The following is an 18,222-nucleotide window of genomic DNA, read 5'->3' as shown; positions in this document are numbered from 1 at the left end:
TGACAGCTGATGACTCATTGGTTGTTAGGGGTGCCACGGCCGGCTTCCCAGCCCCGCTCCTTAACAAGCAGCTTTTACTGCTCAGTGATTGGGCTGTGCAGTGCATTGAAGGGTGTTCAGTGGGGCAAACACTCTGCAAATTTGAACATCGAACAGCCAATGTTTGGCCAGAACTCGTGCTCAGGCCGAACTATTCGCCCAACTTTAGTAAACATGCTTGTTTTATCCTCTTCCTTTCCAATCTTTACTAAAATTATGATGTTCAAACAGAAAGGTGCAGCGCTCTGAACAGGGGAATACCAGCAGGCAGGGCGGAGTCCACAGGTGGGTGCTCAGGCTACGGTGTCCTCCAAACACCCAAATAGGTAGACAAAATAGCCGGAAACTCTGATCCATGAGAAAAAATGTATTATTGCCACACAGGACAACAAAAAAACTGACGCGTTTCAGCTGGAGAGCCTTGGTCACTATAGTAAAATAATTTCCAAGCAGTAGTTCTCTCTTTCTGGGTGGATGTCGTACGAGTGATCAGTGCACCGGCCCGCTACTGGTACCATGTGATCGCTGTGACCAATCAAAACGGATCACATGACTATTGTACACAATTCACATGACAATTGCTTCCATTCATTGGGGCAGATCCACAAAAGTATTACGCCGGCGTATCTCTTGATATGCCGCGTAATTTCAAATTTTGCGCGTCATATCTGTTTTGTATCGACGGCATCTCGGCTAGATCCGACAGGCGTACGACTTAGTACGCCGTCGGATCTTAGATGCAATTTTTCGGCGGCCGCTAGGTGGCGTTTCCGTTTGAATTTCGCATCCAGTATGCAAATTAGCTAGTTACGGCGATCCACGAGCGTACGTCCGGCCGGCGCATTTTTTTTACGTCGTTTGCGTTCGGCTTTTTCCGGCGTATAGTTAAAGCTGCTATATGGTGGCGTACTCAATGTTAAGTATGGCTGGCGTTCCCGCCTCGCATTTTGAATTTTTTACGTTGTTTGCGTAAGTCGTTCGCAAATAGGGATTTGCGTAGAATGACGTCACCGTTGTGAGCATTGGCTTGTTCCGGTTTAATTTCGAGCATGTGCACTGGGATACCCCCACGGACAACACATGCGCAGTTAAAAAAAACGTAGTTTACGTCGGGTCACGATGTATTTACATAAAACACGCCCCCATTACATCCATTTGAATCCCGCGCCCTTACGCCGCCAAAGATACACTATGCCGTCATAACTTACGGCGCAATTTCTTTGAGGATTCGGAAAAAAAGTTACGGCGGCGTAGTGTATCTTAGATACGCTGCGCCCAGCGGAATCTTACGCGAAGGTACGTGGATCTGCCCCGTTGTGTTTACTCTGTGATTGGTTACAGTGATCACATGGTGCAGACAGGGCCAATCAAAGTCCATCTGCACCATGTGATTATCTGTGGCCAATCACAGCTAATCACAATGGTACACACTGAATGAATGGACTTCACTGGTTGTTTATAACAGCGATTTATAAGTGATCATAGTACCGGTATGTAAAAAAAATCTGATTGCCTTTCCGGAGTAGTATGCCGCGGACACGCGACCGTTTTTAATGTCATGGGGAAAAAAAACGTTTTTCTCAACGTGATTCTTGTCAAGCCTGCCTTGCATACACACGATCGCCAAAAAAAATGCTCAACACGTACGGCGGCACTATAAAGGGGAAGTGCAATTCGAATGGCGCCACCCTTTGGGCTTGATTATGCAAACTTCCCTTCTCATAACTTGCTTCTGAGCATGCACGTTTTTTCCCCCGTCGTTAAAGCCTACACATGACCGTTTTTCATGACGTGAAAAACGTAGAGAAAAAATAGAACATGTTCTTTTTAATGGCCATTTGTCACGTCGCGAAAAATGCTCTGGAGCCCACACACGATCATTTTTAATGGCCAATGTTAAAAATTGCATTTTTCTCACAATGGTTGTGTGTACGCGGCAGTGCATTTTTACTATGGTACCATCGTATTGCTCTGGTTACAATATATGAAAACAAATATATATATATGAATATATTTTACATACTGTCACCAATCAGTGTCCATGATTGCGGCCACACCAGTTATATGATGATGCTGTACTACACAGGTGACAGAATGTTAAAAATTAATTGTGGTGAAAAAAAATGGTGTCATTCAAAAAAAAGAGCGATTTGGGGGATATTTGTACTGTCCTGGCATTTTAGGGACTCGAGTATCAGGACTGATCGATTTTCAGATACCCTGGTTTATACACTCTAGAACTCTCACTCTAAATAATATACACTGATTTTTGTTTTTCATCAAAGAAATGTAGCAAAATAAATTTTGGTAGGGAATTTACGAAGAAAGATTATTTGCAAAATTTTAAAGCAGAAACAAACAAAACATGATTTTTTTTCAAAATTGTCCGTCTTTTTTACATTTTTTAGCAACCCAAAAAAAACAACAGCGGTGATTAACCGCTTGCCGACGATATACGTCGGCAGAATGGCACGGCTGCGTAAAAGGATGTATATACACATGTCCCCTTTAAGAAGCGTCATTGTGGACGCGCGTGACCGCCCGCCGTGAGCTCCGTGACTCCGACCTCGGGTCTCGCGGACTCGATGTCCGCGGGTGTACCCGCGATCGTGTCACGGTGAGGAAGAACGGAGAGATGCTGATGTAAACAAGCATTTCCCCAGTCTTCCTAGTGACAGGACAGTGATCACAGATCCCTGTAATCGGAAGCAGTGATCAGTGTCATGTCACACACAGCCCACCCCCCCCATAAGTTAGAATCACTCCCCAGGGCACACTTAACCCCTACAGCTCCCCCTAGTGGTTAACCCCTTCACTGCCAGTGTCATTTTCACAGTAATCGGCGCATTTCTATAGCACTGATAGCTGTAAAAATGACAATGGTCCCAAAATGGTGTCAAAAATGTGTCCGCCATAATGTTGCAGTCACGATAAAAATCGCAGATCGCCGCCATTACTAGTAAAAATAAATGAATGATAACAATGACATAATTCTATCCCCTATTTTGTAGACGCTATAACTTTTGCTCAAACCAATCAATAAACGCTTATTGCGATATTTTTTTTTTAACAAAAATATGTAGAAGAATACGTATCGGCCTAAACTAAGGAAAAAAAATATATATTTTTGGGGGATATTTATTATAGCAAAAAAGTAAAAAATATTGCATTTTCTTTTCAAAATTGTCGCTCTATTTTTGTTTATAGCGCAAAAAAAAATAAAAACCGCAGAGGGGATCAAATACCACCAAAAGAAATCTCTATTTGTGGGGAAAAAAGGACGTCAATTTTGTTTGGGAGCCACGTCGCACGAATTGTCAGTTAAAGCGACGCAGTGCCGAATCGCAAAAAGTGCTCTGGTCTTTGGGCAGCCAAATGGTCCGGGACTGAAGCGGTTAAATACCAGAAAAAAGAAAACTATCATATGGGTACAGTGTTACATGACTGTGTAATTGTCATTCAAAGTGTGACAGAGCTGAAAATTGACCTGGGCAGGAAGGAGAGGGGGGTAAGTGTTCGGTATTGAAGGAGTTAAATAAAGATAAGGGGGTAGATTCAGGTAGGGGCGCGCAATGATACGGCGGCGCAGCGTATCGTATTTACGCTACGCCGCCGTAACTTTCAGGAGCAAGTGCAGTATTCACAAAGCGCCGTCCGTGTACATATCCCAGTGTGCATTGCTCCCAAGTACGGCGCAACGACGTATTGGTTTCGACATGAACGTAAATTACGTCCAGCCCTATTCGCGAACGACTTACGCAAACGACGTAAAAAATTCAAATTTCAAAGTGGGAACGACGTCCATACTTAACATTGGCTGCGCCTCCTAATAGCAGGAGCAACCTTACGCCTAAAAAGCCTAACGTAAACGACATAAATAAATTGCGCCGGGCATACGTACGTTTGTGAATCTGCGTATCTAGGTAATTAGCATATTCTACGCCGACAACAATGGAAGCGCCCCTAGCGGCCAGCGTCAGAATGCACCCTAAGATACGACGGCGTAAGAGACTTATGCCAGTCGTATCTTAGGCTAATGTCGGCGTATCTTGCTTTCTGAATACAGAAAGTAGATACGCCGGCGCAGATTTGAATTTACGCGGCGTATCTATGGATACACCGGCGTAAATTCTCTCTGAATCTACCGCATTGAGATTGGGGGAGAAAAGAAAAGAAGGAAAAAAAAGCGATAAACAAAGGGAGGAGAGACGGAAAGGAGAGGGTTGGAGTGTAGCCGAGATCAGATCCCACCCAAGTTGGTGACATCACAGTTATTACTCCTCTCCATAGACTATTCACACATCACAACTACAAGAGATCTGAGCTCACCGAGTGCGGAGTGTGCGGTCATATTCCCTCCACTTCTTCTGGGGGCGGAGAATCCTCTGATTGGAGGTCACTTTAATGACTCTGATTGGACAGATCTCTTTTTTGGATAACATTTACAAAGAACATTTCTTATCCCGGGAAATCTTATGATGGTGGCACTAAAGTGTAACTATGCGCAGATCAATAATTCCATCAATGGTGCAATCTGTCATTGGCATAGAAGTTTTTGTTTTTCCGAGTCTCCCCTTGTAACATTTTTATTACCCGTCAATCCACCCAGTCTGTTTTCTTCTACTTTCTGTAGAAGGCCAAGCTATTTTGCAAAAATGGCAGTTGAAGGGATTGGGAAACACCATATAACAGTGCCGGGGCTGCCAGTTTTCAATTTGTTACTTTCATTTTTTAACCACTTCAGCCCCGGACCATTTTTTTGCTAAAAGACCGGGCCCCTTTTTGCGATTCGGCACTGTGACGCTTTAACTGACAATTGCGCGGTCGTGCGACGTGGCTCCCAAACAAAATTGGCGTCCTTTTTTTCCCACAAATAGGAGATTTCTTTTGGTGGTATTTGATCACCTCTGCGATTTTTTTTTTTTGCGCTATAAACAAAAATAGAGCGACGATTTTGAAAGAAATTCAATATGTTTTACTTTTTGCTATAATAAATATCCCCCAAAAATATATATATTTTTTTCCCCTCAGTTTAGGGCGATACGTATTCTTCTACCTATTTTTGGTAAAAAAATCGCAATAAGCGTTTATTGATCGGTTTGCGCAAAAGTTATAGCGTTTACAAAATAGGGGATAGTTTTATGGCATTTTTGTTATTATAATTTTTTACTACTAATGGCGGCGATCTGCAATTTTTATTGGGACTGTGACATTATGGCGGACACATCGGACACTTTTGACACATTTTTGGGACCACTGTAATTTTTACAGCGATCAGTGCTATAAAAATGCACTGCCTACTGTGAAATTGACACTGGCAGTGAAGGGTTTAACCACTAGGTGGTGCTGTAGGGGTTAAGTGTTTCCTAGGGAGTGATTCATACTGTAGGGGGATGGGCTGTGTGTCACATGACTCTGATCTCCACTCCGACTACACGGAGTCACTAGGCTATCTCTCCGTGAGACGATCGTGGGTGTCCTCGCGGTGATCGAGTCAGTGGGACGCACAGTCAGGCTCACAGGCGCGACCACACGGCGGCATCCTAAAGGGGAAGTACCTGTACATTTTCCTACGCCTGCCTCTGCCATTCTGCCGACGTAAATATACAGGAGGCGCCCCTCCCTTTGCAGGCGCTCAGCTCCGCTGCTATGCTCGTTTCCCGGGTGTCAGTGGGGGATCTCAGCCCCCCTCCGTCTGCAGACACTCAGCTTCGCTGCTCTCCTCCCAAGTGTCAGGAGGGGATCTTGGGCCCCCTCTCTCTGCAAGCACTCAGCTACACTGCTCTCCTTGTCTCCAAGGTATCAGTGGTGGATTTCGGCCCCCTCCGTCTGCAGGCGCTCAGCTCCGCTGCTCTCCTCGCCTCCTGGGTGTCAGCAGGGGATTTCAGCCCACCTCCCTCTGCAGGCGTTCTGCTCCTCCTGCTCTCCTCGCCTCCTGGGTGTCAGCAGGGGATTTCAGCCCACCTCCCTCTGCAGGCGTTCTGCTCCTCCTGCTCTCCTCGCCTCCTGGGTGTCAGCAGGGGATTTCAGCCCACCTCCCTCTGCAGGCGTTCTGCTCCTCCTGCTCTCCTCGCCTCCTAGGTGTCAGTGGGGGATCTTGGCCCCCCTCTCTCTGCAAGAACTCAGCTACACTGCTCTCCCAGGTATCAGCGGTAGGCCTCCTCCTTCTGCAGGCATTCAGCTCCGCTCTCGTCTCTCGGGTGTCAGTGCGGGATCTCGACCCCCCTTCCTCTGCAGTGCTCGGAGTTGTGGAAGACAGCTCATGCAGGCCATGGAAGCACCGAGCAGTGCTACATGAAGGTACTTGCACAATTTTACTACAGAAACACACACCCTTCAAACCGACCGATCTTTCCTGTGAGTGATTGACTGATGCTTCCTTCCTTAGATTCTTCCTGCGACTCGCCAACCGATCCTTTCTGTGATCGATCGACCGATTTTTCCCATGATTGCTCGGCCAGTGCCCTCTGTGATCAATCGAGTAATCCATTCTGCAGCTGAGTGTAAGGGGGCAGCTGAGTGTGTAGAGGTGTGAGAGGGGGCAGCTGAGTGTGTACAGGTGTGAGAGGGGATCTGAGTGTGTACAGGTGTGAGGGGGAGCTGAGTGTGTACAGGTGTGAGGAGGGATCTGAGTGTGTACAGGTGTGAGGAGCCAGCTGAGTGTGTACAGGTGTGAAGTGGAATGTGAGTGTGTACAGGTGTAAGGGGGCAGCTGACTGTGTACAGGTGTGAGGAGCCAGCTGAGTGTGTACAGGTGTGAGGGGGAGCTGAGTGTGTACAGGTGTGAGGGGGATCTGAGTGTGTACAGGTGTGAGGAGCCAGCTGAGTGTGTACAGGTGTGAAGTGGAATGTGAGTGTGTACAGGTGTAAGGGGGCAGCTGACTGTGTACAGGTGTGAGGAGCCAGCTGAGTGTGTACAGGTGTGAGGGGGAGCTGAGTGTGTACAGGTGTGAGGGGGGAGCTGAGTGTGTACAGGTGTGAGGGGGGAGCCGAGTGTGTACATGTGTGAGGGGGGAGCTGAGTGTGTACAGGTGTGAGGGGGGAGGCAGCGGAGTGTGTACAGGTGAGAGGGGGCAGCTGAGTGTGTACAGGTGTGAAGGGGAGCTGAGTGTGTACAGATGTGAGGGGGCAGCTTAGTGTGTACAGGTGTGAGGGGGCAGCTGAGTGTTTACAGGTGTGAGGGGGCTGCTGAGTGTGTACAGATGTGAGGGGGCAGCTGAGTGTGTACAGGTGTGAGGGGGCAGCTGAGTGTGTACAGGTGTGAGGGGGCTGCTGAGTGTGTACAGGTGTGAGGGGGCAGCTGAGTGTGTACAGGTATGAGGGGGAGGCAGCTGAGTGTGTACAGGTGTGAGGGGGCTGCTGAGTGTGTACAGGTGTGAGGGGGCAGCTGAGTGTGTACAGGTGTGAGGGGGCTGCTGAGTGTGTACAGGTGTGAGGGGGCTGCTGAGTGTGTACAGGTGTGAGGGGGCAGCTGAGTGTGTACAGGTATGAGGGGGAGGCAGCTGAGTGTGTACAGGTGTGAGGGGGCAGCTGGGTGTGTACAGGTGTGAGGGGAAGCTGAGTGTTTACAGGTGTGAGGAGGCTGCTAAGTGTGTACAGGTGTGAGGGGTGGGCAGCTGAGTGTGTACAGGTGTGAAGGGGAATGTGAGTGTGTACAGGTGTGAGGGGGCAGCTGAGTGTCTACAGGTGTGTGTGGGGGGGGGGCAGCTGAGTGTGTACTTGTGTGAGGGGCAGTTGAGTGCGTATTGGTATGAGGGGGCTATGTGTACAGGCATGATCAGTGAGGGGGGGTACCAGATATAGGCTCTGCCCTGGGTGCCAAATGCTCTAGGTACGTCCTTGTCTCCATACTCAGGGGGAGTAGAATAATGTGTTTCGGGGGGGGGGGGGGGATTGTAAGTATCCCTGTGCCATGTAAGAGAAATAACAACTTTGTTAGTTAAAATCTAATTGTATTTACTTTCTTAATTTTTCAAAAAAAAGTGCCAAAAGATTACAACTTCAAAATAAACTTGTTGTCAGATCTATTGTGGGTTAAAGAATATAGAAGGCCCATGCATATCATATTTTGTGAACACGAGAGAAGCCATTTTACTCTTTATGTTTTCTTCCTCTCTCTAAAGTTAAAACCAAGATCACGCCTAGAGATGAGCTTTGTGTTCGACTCGAACATCGTCTGTCCGTACGTTCGACAAAATTCGAACAAAATGGGTCGTTTGCGCCAAATTCGAGTGACGAGCAACGGCCGATAATTTACTGCGGCATTGTGCGCTGATGATTGGTCAAGCATGCCCTATGACCCTGCATGCTTGGCCAATCACAGCGCGCAATGCCGCAGTAAATTATGGGCCGTTGCTCGTCACTCGAATTTGGCGCAAACGACTCATTTTGGAGAGCCATAATTGTCCAAAGCCAGGGTGGCTTTGGCCAATTATGGCTCATGGGGTTTAGTACACGCCCCACACTATATAAGGCCGCCTGCAAGTCGGCCGCGTGTAGTGTGTTGCGGCATTGTTAAAGAACAGATCAGACAGCCAGTCAGTTAGAGAGAGAGAAACACACAGTGGGGTAGATTCAGAGAGAAGATACAACGGCGTATCTCCAGATACACCGTCGTATCTCTGAGTCCGGCCATCGTATCTATGCGCCTGATTCATAGAATCAGTTACGCATAGATTTCCCTAAGATCCGACCGGCGTAAGTGTTTTACACCATCGTATCTTAGGCTGCATATTTACGCTGGCCGCTAGGTGGCGCGTCCATAGATTTATGCAAGGAATATGCAAATGAGCTAGATACGCCGATTCAGAAACTTACGTCCGGCCGGCGCATTTTTTTATGTTGTTTATGTTCGGCTTTTTTGGGCGTATAGTTACCCCTGCTATATGAGGTGTATCCTATGTTAAGTATGGCCGTCGTTCCCGCGTCGAGTTTTGAAAATTTTACGTCGTTTGCGAATAGGGCTGGACGTAATTTACGTTCACGTCGAAAGCAATGACGATTTGCGGCGGAATTTCGAGCATGCGCACCGGGATTTTTTCACGAATGGTGCATGCGCCGTTGGTAAAAAACATCAAATACGCGGGGTCACAGTTAATATACATAAAACACGCCCACATCATCCACATTTGAATTAGGCAGGCTTACGCCGACACAGATACATTACGCCACCGTAACTAAGGGCGCAAGTTGTTTCTGAATACAGAACTTGCGCCCTAAATTACGGCGGCGTAACGTATCTGAGATACGTTACGCCGGGCAGACAGATAGACCATTCTATCTGAATCCAGCCCAGTGTCTTTTCTACCAGATAGATAAATAGATAGAGCAGGAAGGCTAGTGAGTTTAGTTAAATTTACAGTGTGTAGAGGATATATATACATCCTAGCGTTGTACATATATTTATACACTGTATAGCTTAGCTAGATCAGCTATTCCTATTTGGCAGGCAGTAGATTGTGCTAGCTGCAGTGCTCTAACGTGTTGTATTGCCTGTGTGCGGGGAAACGTGCGGAGCTTCTCACATGCGCAGTGTATAAAGGGATATTGCGTGAATGAGAACGTTGTTCGCAGTCAGTAGAAAACGTTGGAAAAACGATCGTGCAATACGACGATACAAAACTTGATTTTTGGACTTTATGATCAGTGGATGAGTTTGTGGGTTAGATATGGGGAGAAAGATAAGGCTTGACTGACATTAGTTTTTTTGCTTAATTTTGACTTGCAGAAATAATGGAGGCCTTCAGAGAACAGGAGTTCTTCACAGAATTTGTTAAAAGGGGGCCCCGGATGGCAACCCCCCCTTTTCTCTAGAATTTTTCTTTCCCAAAAAAAAAAATTATTGAGCCAAGACCTGGCATTGTAATGGCCCCCCCAACCCTAAAATAATCGACATATTGTTGCCACACAGCACGTGCACTTTGGGGGGCCAAGCCTTTATGGACAGTCTCACGGGCCACCACCACTGGGACATCAGTGGCCTCATCAGGCACAAGAGTCATGTAGTTTGTTGAGGGTCTCTTTAGGAAATTGTGCAATATGCAGGAGCAAAGTCTGACATGGTTCAGATTCTACTTAACAAACCTACAGTCCTTATCTTGTTTTCAACGCCTGTATACTGCTGTTCAAAGTATATAGGGCCAAAGGGTATTGTCAGGGCCGATCCTCCCTATAGGCTCACTATGCAAGCCGCTTAGGGCCCCGCAAAGCTGCAAAGGGCCCCCCAAATTACTAGAGGCCCCGCCTGATGAGAAGTCATTTTCGCCCCCTCACCCCGCTTCTAAACTCGCTGGCTGAGTCATTTCCGACAGCAGAACACCCCCTCCCCCCGCTTCTCAACTTTCTTTAATGTGCCATGTCATTTTGCTTAGGGCCCCAGGGAGGTCAGGATCGGCACTGGGTCTTGTAATGACCTGGGGTGGCGGGGAAACTCATGCTATTTTTTTCAATGATTTTTATCCATATTGCAGGGACCAAACATTACATTAAAGCCGCAGGCAGTATTAAAATTCTGTTTTCTGAGAGTAATCTCATGTTGTGCAGGGACATTTCTAAACACGTGCCACTACTATAGACACCCAGCAGGTACCATATTTAAAGGAATTTTTCTTTTTTTTTTTAACTTTAAGCTTTATTAAAATCGCTGCTCCACAAAAAAATACAGTTTTTAAAAGTTTTTTTCCATTGATACATGTTCCCTGGGGCAAGACCCGGGTTCTCAAAGACGTTTTCCATCAATAACTTGCATATTGGGCTTTAAAATGAGCACTTTTGAATTCGAACGTTCGAGTCCCATAGACTTCAATGGGGTTCTAAATGTTCGCGCAAACGTTTGGTCCGTTCGAATGTTCTGGTGCGAACCGAACGCGGGTATGTTTGGCTCATCCCTATTCACGACTAACGAATAGAAACTTGTTCTCTTGAATTAGTACACATTCTCCAGGCTATAAATGAGGCGTCTTTGTCAAATCGCCAGCTAATCCGATATGACATGGGCTAGAAGGCTAAAGTTTATGTTAGCCAGAGGAAGTATGTGATTCCAAGGTTTAAAACACACTGGACAAAAACACAGATTTTTTTTTCCTTTTCATTATATGATTAAGTGAATAATTTTACATATAATCGTTTTATGTATTGTTATAATATTTTTTTTCTTTCATAATCTATCGTTTGGATATTCATAAAACCCATTAATGCATATATATTATTATAAGGGTTGAAAATATGGAATCCTATGAAAAGTATAGAGAATATATTGATGTGAATTCCTTGTATTTTTGATTTACCGGGATATTTCTGGTACCGTGACTTAACTTTCAAGGTATGTGAGAAGTTAAGTCAATGGTCTTACCCAAATAGTCTCACAACCATAGATCTTAGGAATCGCCACTATGTCTGAGAGGTTGACATTGGTCTGAAAGTTTGAAAACATTAAGAGTCCAAGATGGCTGCCCAGACGAGGTTGTCATGGTTACCTGAAAACAACACGTCATCATCAATTACGTAGTAGTGATGCACACACCCACTTTTTGGGTGGAAAAAATTGTATACACATAGCTGGAACAAGGATCTCCAATGGGGCTAGGAGACTGAAAGAATTTGGAGGTTGAAAGAAGCTTGGAAGAAGGAGACTAGTGGAGAAAGACTATACGGAAAGCTGAAGGAATGTTATAGAAGTCATTTGGGACACCTAACTTGGTGCTTCTCAAACAGAGTTCTTAAGCCCTGGTAAAGTATTAATCTTTTATTTTCACCATTTGGGTAATTGAAGTTGTTTGAGCATGTACTTTATTAATCCAATCAATATTGGCATACACACGGCCGGTTATCCTGATGGGAAAACTGCGAGGAGAACTTTTGGCCGGGAATCCCGGCAGTGTGTATGCTCCTCACAGTTTTTCTCATAGGAAAACTGGCCAAAAACCGCCAGACAAAAAAAAGAGAACCAATTCCCTTTTTTCCCCGCCGGGAAAACCGGCAGACTTTTGCCCGGTGGTTTTTGGCAGTTTTCCTATGGGAAAGCTCCATCACAGTTTTCCTGTCGGGAAAACCTCTTGTGTGTATGTAGGGGGGAAGACTGACCAAGCAGGTTCTCGGCTTTCCCCTCTGGATTTCCGATGGGAACTTTTTCTGTCGGAATTCCCACACGTGTGTACGGGGCATAAGAGTTACCAAGTCTAAGTTTACCAAGTGTTGAAATATGGTATTTTGTAATAAGAGCTTGTGGTAAAAATGTTATCATAACCTTTTTTCCCATAAATAATTGAAGTTGTATACTTTTTTGTATTATCACCAGATATATCTGATATTATTTTACACTGAATTTTTAATTAATAAATATATATGTGTGTATATATATATATATATATATATATATATATATACACATACATACATACACACACACACACACACACACACACACACACACACATATATATATATATATATATATATATATATTGTAACGGAATGACCCGTGATACTCAGAGACTTTTGAAGGATGGGACATTACTGATAATTCATGTATTGCAGGATATCTTGAAATATTACAAGTTGTTAAAGTCTGACTCCAACAGGTCAATGGAGTGTTTTAATTCAATGTGGGGACACATGCTTTTGAGGTGTTAATTGAGACTGCTCCTAGATATTTCATTGTGTATGCTAATGACACTGTTTGGTGTGAAGATTCTATTGATGATAGATGTGTTGTGAGTAAGCAGCCTAAAGGTCAGACGACTCTCTTCAGGTGTAATGGATTAGCATGTCAATTACGTCTACAAAGGAATGTGCATTATGTAGCAGTGAATAGATTATTGCGGAGTCGGGACGTCTGGGGGATGACTAATAATTAACTCACCTGAATGTCATTATCTAAAATAATGTGTAGTGTGGAGTTGATTCATTGTTCACTTGGTTTTTCTAAACTGTATATAACCAGCTGAGTGTACCTGTTACGTACCTGGGATGTGAGCCTGACGTGCAGAGGGAGGCCTCCCGTACAACTCCGGCTCGTGGACTACTGGCAGTGATACAGCAGCCACAGGAGCATGGCAGGGTATGAGTGCCTGTAAACAGTTCAATAGTCCCTGTAGTAGCGGTGGTCAGCAGGCAGATAGTAGATGAGCTGACACGATGCTTGACTGGTGGCAGGCTGGGATGAACCACGGAGCAGTACCAGATGCAGGCTTGCAGGGCTGGGAGCTATAGCAGACTGGATGAGCGAGATGCAGGGTCAGACAGGGCGGGTCGGAAATAATCAGGCATAGACGTTAGGCAGAAGAGAGGTCAGGTCACAAGCCGAGTAGTACCGGAGGATCATCAGACAGAATCAGCAGGCAGGATCAGAGTCTAAGGGAAGCTGGGATCAGAACAGGCAGCAGGCATTCACAGGTAACAAGCTGGATCAGAGTCAGAGGTCACACAGGAAACAGGAAATAACACAGAAGCTGCAGACCAAACAGCAAGGAACCTCTGTAGAAGCTTTGCTTAAATAGCCTGCCTGACTTCATTATTAGTTTCAGGTGTGTGTCTTATAGTGCTAGTACACATGCGTGCATGCCGGGCCCTTGCATGGAAAGCCTGTCTTTCCTGACCGTACCATTAAAAGTATTCATTTGTTTGAACCAGAGAGAACAGAGCTGTGTCTCGTTGTTTCTGGGGGAATTCTCATGGATCGTGTGTGCTGGAAGTCGGAGTGTCGGATAAGCTGTCTTGGGTTGGTGGAATTGAAATCGTAAAACGGTGGTGACTGTTACATATATATAGGCATATTGCTGCAATCACTTGATTTTTGTATAAATACAATACTGTTTTAATATTTCAGTATAAACATTCTGACATATTAATTCTTCTTACTCAATAGCTTGGAGTGTCTACTTTTCAAAAATGTGTCATTTTAGTGATATTTGTACTGTCCTGGAATTTTAGAGTCTCAATAAATGAGATATAGGTCTCGTACACATGACCGTTTTCCTCGACAAAATCCATCAAGAAACTTGGTGGCAGAGCTTTTTTGCCGAGGAAAACGGTTGTCTCAAAAAGGATATCGGAGAACTGGAGAAAGTGCAGAGAAGGGCAACCAAACTGATAAGAGGCATGGAGGAGCTCAGCTATGAGGAAAGATTAGAAGAACTAAATCTATTCACTCCTGAGAAGAGGGGGAATTCGGGGGGATATGATCAACATGTACAAATATATAAGAGGTCCATACAGTGTACTTGGTGTTGAGTTATTCACTTTACGGTCAACACTGAGGACACTCTTTACGTCTAGAGGAAAAGAGATTTCACCTCCAAATACGGAAAGGTTTTTTCACAGTAAGAGCTGTGAAAATGTGGAACAGACTCCCTCCAGAGGTGGTTCTGGCCAGCTCAGTAGATTGCTTTAAGAAAGGTCTAGATACTTTCCTAAATGTACATAAAATAACTGAGTACTAAGATTTGTAGGTAAAGTTGATCCAGGGTAAATCCGATTGCCTCTCGGGGGATCAGGAAGGAATTTTTTCCCCCGCTGTAGCAAATTGGATCTCATGCTCTGCTGGGGTTTTTTGCCTTCCTCTGGATCAACTGTGGGTATGGAGTTGGGTGTATGGGATTGTACTGTGTTTTTTATTTTTCTTTGTTTATTTTTTGTGGTTGAACTGGATGGACTTGTGTCCTTTTTTCAACCTGACTAAATATGTAACTATATAACTATGTATGTTTTTCGTCGAGAAAACTGTCGAGGATCTCAATAAGAAAAAAAGAGAACAAGTCCTCGTCGGGAGTCTCAATTTCCTCGTTGTGTTTCTCGTCGGGCATTTTTACAACGAGAAACACGTTCGTGTGTATGCTTAGAAACCCGCGCATGCTCAGAATAAAGTATGAGACGGGAGCGCACCTTTCGGTAAAATTAGCGTTTGTAATGGAGATAGCACATTTGTCACGCTGTAACAGACTGAAAAGCGTGAATCGTCTCTCACCAAACTTTTACTTAACATGCAGTAAATTGAGATTAGCAAAAGCAGCCCCAAGGGTTGTGCCAGTGAAATAGAACTTCCCCTTTATAGTTCCATCGTACGTGTTGTACGTCACCATGTTTGAGAACGACGAGATTTTGTCTTGACAGTGTGTACGCAAAGTAAGCTTGTCAAGTTTCTCGACAAGCCTAAACAAGGAACTCGTCTAGGAAAATTATGTTTCTTTTACGAGATTCTCGGTCGTGTGTACAAGGCCATATTCACCATAGTCTGTAGACTCGATGGGCCAGATTCTCGTAGAAGCGCCTATCTATAGGTAGGCATAGCATATCTCAGATACACTACGCCGCAGTAACTTAGTGAGGCAGGTCCCGTATTCTCAAAGAACTTGCGCCCAAGGTTATGGCGGCGTAGTGCAACTGTGCCGGCGTAAGCCCGCGTAATTCAAAGTAGGCCAGTGTGGGCGCGTTTTATGCTAATGATTCATGATCCGACGTGATTGACGTTTTTAATGAATGGCACATGCGCCGTCCGTGAACGTATCCCAGTGCGCATGCTCAAAAATACACCGCAAATAGTCAATGCTTTTGACGTGAACGTAACCTGCGCCCAGCCCCATTCACGGACGACTTACGCAAATGACGTAAAATACGATGCTGTTCGTACGTTTCCGACGTCCATACCGAACGTGACTTACCCCTGCTTTATGAGGGGTAACTTTACGCCGGCATTTGTCTTACGTAAACGACGTATCTTGCTAAGCCAGGCGCACGTACGTTCATGAATCGGCATATCTAGCTAATGTGCATATTCAACACGGAAATCTACGGAAGTTCCACCTAGCGGCCAGCGTAAATATGCAACTAAGATACGACGGCGTAAGAGACTTACACCGCTCGTATCTTAGCCAAATTTATGCGTAACTGATTCTAAGAATCAGCCGCATAGATACGACGGCTCTCATTCGGCCTTACGACGGCGTACATGGCGCTACGCCGTCGTAAGTCCCTTGAGAATCTGGGCCGATAACTTTCACACAGAAAACATAATATACACAGATTTGTTTTTTTATTTTTGAGCAAAAAAATGCAGCAGAATACATTTTGGCCTAAATATATGAAGAAAGACTTTTGTAAAGTTTTATAGTAGAGACTAAAAGGAAATGTATATAGTAAAGAAATAAAAAAACACAATGACAAATCAATATCGCAAAAAGAAAGCTCTATGGGCCAGATTCACAGAAGAAGTAAGCCAGAGTATCTACTGATACTCCGGCGTACTTTCAAATTTGCCACGTCGTATCTTTAGTTTGAATCCTCAAACCAAGATACAACGGCTTCTGGCTTCGATCCAACAGGCGTACGGCTTCGTACTCTTCGGATCGTAGGTGCAATACTTCGGCACCCGATGGGTGGAGTTTGCGTCGTTTTCCACGTCAGGTATGCTAATTAGCATTTTTCGTCGATCCACGAAGGTACGCGCGGCCGTCGCATTCTCTTACGTCGTCGCTAGTCGGCTTTTCCCGGCGTATAGTTAAAGCTGCTATTTTGTGGCCTATAGTTAGACTTGCCATGTTAAAGTATGGTCGTCGTTCCCGTGTCTAATAATTTTTTTTTTTTTTTCGTCGAAGTTCGTCGAAGTCATCGAAGTTCAAAGAATGACGTCAGTGCAACGTCATTTCGCGCACAGCACGGTGGGAAATTTCAAAACGGAGCATGCGCAGTACGTTCGGCGCTGGAACGCACGTAATTTAAATGATCCAAGGCCCCTACCCGGATCATTTGAATTACGCGGGCTTGCGCCGGAGGGATTTACGCTACGCCGCCGCAACTTTACAGGCAAGTGCTTTGTGAATCAAGCACTTGCCCGTAAAGCTTGCGGCGGGGTAACGTAAATGCGATACGTTACGCCGCCACAGATGTACCTGAATCTGGCCCTATATATCTAAAAAATATATAAAATTAATTTGTGAACCGTGTTCCATGACCAAGTAATTGTCAGTCAAAATCACAATGCTGAAAATTGAAAAATTACCTGGGCAAGAAAGGGACATTTGCTGTCTGGGGCAATATAAATATACATTTTTTTTACACACCTGTTAAAATCAGCATTGCTTGCTGCAAAATTGCTAGGAACCCCCAAACAGTAGATATTTTATTAAAGCAGAGACACTGGAGAATAAAATGGTGGCTGTTACAATTTTTTAAGTCGCACAATATTTGTGCTGCTGTTTCACAAGTTTTAGAAAAAATACACTAAAAACAGGGCTCAATAAAACCCATAATTCAGATTGCTACCATGGTCCATTAGGGGCGCACTGGCACTGCCCCCTATCCATGCAGAGCACCAGACACATGGATTTCAATGGGGTTTTTCTTCCTTTTTTTTTGAAGCACGTGATTAAACGCAGAGGCTGTAATAGGTTCCAAGAAAAGGGTGGGCTCGGGACACAGAGCACTGCGCCGGAAGCCCACCCAGTTGTGTGACAATAGCGGATAAATATTAAAAGATTGCACAACTTCTGTAATTATATTGATTAGAAGTTTACCCAAAAAGGAGATCTCCACTCAGAGTCAAAAAAATAAATACATTACATATATACTCGAGTATAAGCCGAGTTTTTCAGCCCTTTTTTTAGGGCTGAAAAATACACCCCTATGCTTATACTCGAGTCAGTGACTGCGGGCGGCATCTATTGTTTAAATATCGCAGCTTCCTCCTGGTCTCGTTCCGTGATAGGCGTTTCCAGCAAACAGTGAGTGAGTGTTCCGCCTATCACGGAGGTCCTCTCATTCTCGGACTCCGTTTCTCAGCAGGCACTGTGTCCAGTGTTCCGCCTATCATGGATGTTCTCTTGTCCAAGGATGAAAAGACATCCGTGATTGGTGAAACACTGAACATAGTGCCTGCTGGGAAACGGAGTCCGAGAATGAGAGGACCTGCGTGATAGGTGGAACACTCAACACAGTGTTTGCTGGAAACGCCTATTACGGAACAGGACCAGGAGGAAGCCGCGATATTTAAACAATGGATGCTGCCCGCAGTCTCAGAAGAATTTCAGGTACAACTCGGGCACAAGGGGGCTGCAATTGGCACAGTAAGGTTGGGCACAGCAAGTTGGCAATGGGCACAGTAAGCTGACAATGGGCACAGTAAGGTTGGGCACAGTGAGGCGTGCAAATGGGCATTGGTGACCCTCTTTACCGCTTACAGTAGCTGCTGCA

This window comes from Rana temporaria, assembly GCF_905171775.1.
Source record: "Rana temporaria chromosome 2 unlocalized genomic scaffold, aRanTem1.1 chr2f, whole genome shotgun sequence".
Taxonomy (NCBI): domain Eukaryota; kingdom Metazoa; phylum Chordata; class Amphibia; order Anura; family Ranidae; genus Rana; species Rana temporaria.
The sequence above is the reverse complement of the archived record's forward strand: the minus strand, read 5'-3'. Positions refer to the sequence as shown.